This window comes from Nematolebias whitei, chromosome 22 (genome assembly GCF_014905685.2).
Source record: "Nematolebias whitei isolate Nwh7 chromosome 22, NemWhi1, whole genome shotgun sequence".
In the NCBI taxonomy this organism is placed as follows: domain Eukaryota; kingdom Metazoa; phylum Chordata; class Actinopteri; order Cyprinodontiformes; family Rivulidae; genus Nematolebias; species Nematolebias whitei.
Genome location: NC_056519.1, coordinates 19,074,444 through 19,081,947, shown reverse-complemented (window position 1 = coordinate 19,081,947; position 7,504 = coordinate 19,074,444).

Below are 7,504 nucleotides of genomic sequence, written 5' to 3'. Positions count from 1 at the left end.
TTGTTGAAACACACAGCTCATTTGAATATTTAGTCTTGAGGTGTTTATCCCCCAGCAGAGCTTGCAGGGGGATGTCAATTTGACTGAGTTCTAGTTCTTTCCATTTTGCTTCATACCTCTCATCACACCAGTAAACCGCAAATTGCAATTGAGCTGCTCTGTAATAATTTTCTTCTTTTATTCTACATTCTTATCTTTTAATTGTTATCATTTTAGTAATATATTGTTTTAATACTTTTCAAAGCTAAGACATTTGATTGACAGTTACAGAAATTGGTCAAAATAGTTGTTTTCTTTGAGCCTCGGGCTTTTCTGAATCAATATTCAGAACTTGAAGAAGTGAAAAGTTTTTTTTTTCTTTCTGGGCTTTGCTGTCTTTAAAGAAACAAAAACTGCTGCATTATTCAGGGATTTCATCAAATATAAAGGAAAATAAAATGCTTTAGCCAGGTGACATACATTTAGAAATAACTCAAGTTGAGTGAAACGTACGAAGAGAATCTGCACCCCCCCAAAAAAAGAAAGAAAAATAAAAGATTTTCACGGTGCTACATAAACAAACATTTAAATGCATTTATGATTTCCTGCACCTGGAGCTTGATGGCCACCATTAAGAGGCTGCTTGTTCCATCTCTTGTTGTCATGGTGATCAATTCAATTGTACATCTGGAGCAAACATGATGAGAAATGGATGATGAGTGTTGGACTGCAGCTTCATTTGTGTGTATATCCTGAACAAATTAAGTTAGTCATTAATAAAAACTAATACCATGAGATTTAAACAGCATGCAGCTGTGGGCTGATCTGTGTGACTGAGCTCAGGTGATGTCTCTGTGATAATATATGTAAATAAGTCAGTGTTGAATCTGTTTGCCTTTGAGCTGCTTTTTAATCTCCTATTTGCAACTCATGTCAAGGATTGTAAAATACTGCACAATGTAACGTTTTTGACACCGTTAACCAACTAACAATAAAGACACTGTAGTGATGAATGGCTGAAGGGCCTGAATGCAGAAAGTTATGGAGGACAAAACGTAAATAACTGAAAAAACAAGAAATCATAGGCCGAGCCAAAAAGAAACCAGGCAAGAAGAAGAGAAGCTGGAAACAATTACAGCCGAGGACACACACACACACACAAGAAAGACACTAAAAACACAAAACCAACAAAGGCATCACAAAAGGAACTGATATATTCTTTCGACTCTTTTTGAGATTACTGTAATTTAGTCGGGCAATGGGGTGATGACATATCTTAAATATGAAATTTATATTTGCCTTCACGTAAAACTTTAAAATATAGTATGTCATTCCGTTTTACCAAATTATTATTAGTGTTTAAAACCATATTTCATTTTCCGTCATTAGCCCACATTAGTCTTTTGTTTGTGTTGTAATCATTTGAATTCTTATTTTTAATCTTTGTTGTTTACATGGACATAAGTAATCGGATTATTTTGAGCTGATTCAACTCGATCCGAATAAATTTGTAATACAGATGAGAGGGGTGGTTTATACCGATTCATAATCGAACGGTGTGCATGTTGTGGAAAACTGACCTGACTGCGCATGTGCGACCTATGTCTGCTTCACTATTTCCGCCTGGCTAATGCTAATATGTCGGGGAAGCAAAACTGGTCAGTGAGTGACACAATATTTCTACTAGAAACTTTGAAAAAGCTCAAAATGCTCTGTATTACCTGTAGCTCAGTCAGGGAGTGCAGTAACACCTCCACCGTCATTAAAACCTGTCACGGGTCCATTTTGGGCACTCAGGTTTGTTTACGTTCATCCCGGAAGTAAACCGGAAGTAGAACTTTTTCTTCTGTTGACCATGGACTTGGATTTGTTCTTCTTCTTCTGTTTTTTTTTTTTAAGTAACGTTTACCACTCTGCGCATGTCAGTACTTGTATTCTGAAAAAAAGCCTGCTGCATGTAAACACTTGTCATGAACAGATACATTCAGATTATTTAATCAGAATACATTTCTGTCCAAAGAATTTTGTGCATGTAAACATAAGTCATTAGCAAAGTGCAACAGGAAATGCTCACATTATTCTTGTTATTATTTGTTACAGTTTTAATGAATTGTAAAAAAAAAGTAGTATTTTGATATTTGTTAATTTTCTTAACCTTTATTTGGTTACTATTTGTTTGGTTTATGTTGCTGTACAGTTAGCAGCTAGCATAAGCTACTAACAGTGAAGCATTTAGCTACATGGATAAAAACTCACTAGTTGAGACCAAAGTCAGCAAAAAAAAAAAAAAAACAAACGCTGTCATATCAACTCACATTAATCATTTAATCACAGAGTTCATTAAAATATATAATAATGTAACTATGAAGTACTTTTTGCACTAGCTAAACAGGCTAAACAACTCATGTGTGCATTATTGTTTTTAGCATAAACAAATATTACGTAATTGTGTCAATCTGTTAAATTTTAGTTTAACTTTCTTTTTCCCCCCCAGCATTTTATTTCCAATGAGATATTACTGTATCTTGTGAATAGTTTACATGTAATGCTTTTCAGATAAACACTAAAGGAAGAATCGTTCATTCTGCCTGGATCTAATCGGTCTTTGAAGAAGATAAGATAAAGCCTTCTCTTCAGCGGTTCAAACGAAACACCAAAGCTTCAACGCAGAAACTATTTTTTAACTTGGCTCCTTGTTGCCCTCACTTGCTCGGCCTCAGGGCTTCACATTTTATTCAGGCGATGAATTCAATTCTTGAACTTATTTGGATTTCTTAGCAGCTGCTGGCTTTTCATCACTGCCAAGAGTTTCTGGAGCAACAAGCTGTATCTGATTTATTTTTTGTCTTATAAGATGAAATTATTTCCAGGCACAATGAACATAAGGTGATCCTTTTTGGTGGGATGGTGCATTTACATTATTATTTTTACACTGGAGATTAAAAAGTTAAACATAATTACTGTGGCAGGAAAAGAAATTTGTATGAGTAATGTACTAGAAACTACTAGAACCAACTATGAAATATCTCATTTATTCCAGATTAAAAAGTTCCCATTGAGAGTGTGAAGCATTGACCTTTTCTATTTTATTGAGAGATTTCCCATTAAACCATTATCCCCAGTATTTTATGTTGTCACAAAATCTTTTAGATTCCAGAAATACTTTTTTTTATTTTAAAAAGGAAAAGGGAATAAAACGTGTTTTAAATGAATTGCACATTGTGTTAAATTTTAAGGAGCCTGAAAGGGTGAAGTTTGATTTCATTGAGTTACATTAAACTGTCAGTGTCTAATCCTTCATAAAATCCACTTTTGGTTTTATTTTAATCTGTGTTGCTCATACAACAGGTTTGGCTGGCTGGAAAAAAAAAGTTGCTTTACAGTAATTCTGAAAAGTATTTTTGAGTCTTTCATTTCCTGAAAAATATTTAAATATGTTGACGAATATGTTCATTTTAATTCCATATATAGTTTTCTCAGTTTTAAGCATTGCTTCTCCTAAATTATGAACTCAGAACGTTCTCCTTAGTGCACCATTTGCTGCCTGTGTCTGACTTTGAGATGAAAAAACTGCTGCGACATAAAAAACAGATTGAAAAGGATTTAATGCAGCTGAAAGTGTCTGTTCGATGGTGTGAATGTTGGACGGGATTTATAACCAGGGGATTTTTTTTTTTTTAAGAAAACATACAAATATGTAGAATTTAAACAGTAACATTGAGGATTAGATATTATTTTAATCCATAATAAATTTACTTAATTAAAATTAACATTTCAGCTTGAAGAGGGATACTGTAGAAACATCATAAACAATGACTATCTTACCTGTTATAGATAGATCTTTTAACAAGCTCAGTTTGGAGAAATTCTGTTTAATTTTTTTCCAAACTTTATTTATTTGTTTTTTTTTTAACAAGTTGTACAGTCATAGCACTATTCTTGTATTGTACTGTACATATAAAACAAACTGTACAACTTCCTTTAGGTATGAACTCAAAAAAAAGGAAAAACAGACAAGCACCCTCCACTCACGTCAACGTAGCATGTACAAAAAAAAAACAAGATAAAAAAAAAAAAAAACACCACTCTCAAATAAGACGCCAGTATTGCCATTTCCATCAAATTAGTCATGTACATGTGTAAAAAATAAATAAATAAAGAGAATAGAGGGAACCTCCAGAAAATAAAAGACCAGAAATATGCGTATAATCATTAATGAGTTAAGAAAAAGAGAAAAAGTAAATAATCAAATAATAATAATAATGGCAGCTAATCTGGTACAGAGGGAAAGTTAGTTTGTCTAACCAACAGTTGCAGTGGTTGCCAAGTATGTGCAAAATGCTCAGAAAAGCTGTGCAGTGACATCCTAATTTTCTCAACTTTAAGAAAGTAAAGAATATCCCTGAGCCAGTGTAAGAAAGAGAGAGGGGGGGGGGATGAGGTATTTTCCATTTGAATAATGTTACTCTTCTAGCAAATAGTGTTTAATTTTGACCGTGTTGAAGAGCTAAAGGCTAGTCCAAACGTGGCCAAGAACAAAGTGGATTGTTGCTGTGTTGAAAAGTTGATGTGTAAAACTGACATCTGAGGTTCATTAAATAGCGTTTTTATTAACTGCCATAAATGCTCGAGACAGGAGTCATTTTAAGACAGCCCTGCATAATTTGGCCATTTGCGTGTCGATCTGGTCAGAGAAACGCTTTACTTGTTCAAACTGAGGCTATTCAAAGAGCGATCTACAACAGGTAATATAATAACTATTAATAAACTTTTCCCATTCATTCAAACTTTATTTATAAAGGTTAGTCTCAATGAGCCACGGGGACTCATTTACAAGAGGGACCTGTTCTAGACAGAACAATAATAATAAACTACAGTAAAAATGTAGTTAAAATAAGAGTAGTGTATAAAATAAAACAGGGTGAAATACTAAAAACAAGAACATGTCTGCTTTAATGTTTCCATTGACATCATCAAATGTTTAAAACCTCTTAAAGAAATCAAGGTGGACAACTTCAGTTCCTGTTGCAAGGTGTTCCAGGTTGCAGGAGCTAAGTAGGAAAAGGCTTTTTTTTAATTCCAAGTTCAGTTCGCACTGAGGGAACGCCGCAGGTAATGATGTCCTGAGAGCGCATGTTGTAACTGCACTGACGGCGTGACATGTGGGAGGAGATATAAGAAGGAAGCAGACAAGGAGGGATTTGTAGATGAAGATGAACCAGTGTGAGAGCCTTCGTGTAGATGATGACCAACTGAGCAGTGAGTACAGGGTGCAGTGATTGGTATGGTAGTTACAACCAGAATCTTAGTGCGCCATGATAGACAGCATCCAACATCTGCAAGCAGCTGGAAGGAGCATCCATGTAAATAATATCACCGTAGTCAATTGCTGGTAGGAAGGTAGTGGCTACAAGGTGTTTTCTGGCATTCAGAGTTAAGCTAACTCTATTTCTGGAAAACAAACCCAGTTTAAATTTCAGTTTCTTTGTCAAGTTTTGATATGTAGTTTAAAAGAGGGATGTGCATCGACCAAAATTCCCAAGTATTTGTAAGAATCTACAAACTCAATAGGAATATCATGCATGGATGAGATAGGAGGAAGAGTTGCTGGCACCGACTTCCTGTTGGAAAACAACATCCCTTTGGTTTTGCCAGCATTTAGCACCAGCTTGAGATGGAATAAGTCAGACTGAATGATGTCAAATGCAGACTAGATGCTGGAAAACCTTGGAAACGGTGTTAGCTCGGCAATAAACAACAATGTTGTCGGCATAGAGATGCAAGGAAGCGTCAGGAATGTTTAGACCTACATTATTTATATAAATTGTAAAAAAGAGTGGGACCTAAAACTGAGCCTTGTGGCACACCATTGGTGACCGTTGGGTAGCTAGATGAAGTACCGTTATGTCGAACACATTGCCTCCGACCTGAGAGATGGTTTGAGAACCAGCCAACAGTGTGATCTGAGAAGCTGAGAGCTTGTGTCATAAGATGTCATGATGTACAGTGTCAAAGGCTTTGGACAGGTCTAAGTAAAGTACAGCACAGAATCATACTTTAAATATTCTGAACTGTCACTTTAATGGAAGAAAAGGGGACTAAAATGACTTAAAACCTTTCATGTGCCCTGCAGGCAAAACAACATTCCTTCAACACTTCAGTGTCTGGGGAGGTAAATTTTTGAGGCTCCAAATAGATTCACTTATCAAGATTTTAAAAGATAAACACTTGAAGATAAAGTTTGAATGAGCTTTTAACGTACAGGGTGAAAAAACCCTGTAAGGTCTGAAAAAAAGCACAGAAGCAAAGATAGAAGGTGGATGCGTGCAATGTAGATACGTACTCTGAAATACTCTGCTGTTGTAAGAATAAACTCTGGCTTAATGGGAGAACATGAAGGTCAAGGTTTCTTTATTGTCGTTCGCATGTGGTACATGTGATGGAACGAAATTGTGTACACAGAGTCCCAGTTACATCCAACACAAGTACAAACTGTACAAGAAACAGCAATAAGATATAAGATATGAACCAAGAAAAACGTTATCTAAAAATACACTAAGTATTAGTAGCATAAACACAATACGCTGAACAGCAGCACGAACATGAGTCTGTGTGAGCAGATGAGCACGGATGAACACAGCAACGTGAAATAAATCAGCAGCATGAGATCAGCAGCATAGGTAGTCAGCAGCACATATCAACAATCAAGTGGCATTACAGTGATTTAGACTAAAGATCTCTGTGATGTCATAATTTTAAATAGATGGAGGGGACCACAGCTGAAGCTTTGCAGAAACACTCCTCATTAAGGACTCGTGAACATATCAGACATGTGAAAACTTGCTTTAACTTTAAACTTTAACCGGAGGGGGGGATGAAAACTCGCAGGGGAATGATAAAATGCAACATCCTGCCGCTTCTTCACTCAACTATTTCCTTGTTTGTGGACTGAAGGAGACTACTGGCATGACAGGAAGAGCCTCATTGTGGTTAGAGGGGTTATGTAACATATTGTCGTGCACCAAGGGAACGTAATGCACATAAAATAAGAGCCGCTCGGTGTAGATTAGGGACCGAGTCCTCTCTCAGCTGGGTCCTTTTCATGAAGAAGCTGGGGTTTCAGGAAGAACGCAGCAGACGTGACCACCTGCTCGAGCACTCGAAAGCAGAACAGAAACTTCAAACTTGTTTTTTTTTTCTTTGCCATACGTATAAAGAACATAAATACGTGTAAAACAAGCTTGAAAGGAAGAGAAAACGAAAACCAGCTTGAGATGTCATGTCAAACCGGCATTCCTCCGGCGTTACTCAAGCTCCAAACGCCAGCGACAACGTGGTGAAACTTGTCTGACTCAACTTTAAACGGTGAAATATCGACTTCCTTCTGTAGCTGTCAGCTGTGGCGAGAAAAGCCAACGTGAAAATCAAGACACAAAACGTCTCAAAGCCCAGACGCCCTAATGGGATGAACAAGAAGGGAAGCTTTAGATGATAGAGAAGCTACCTCTGTCACATAGATGAGCGG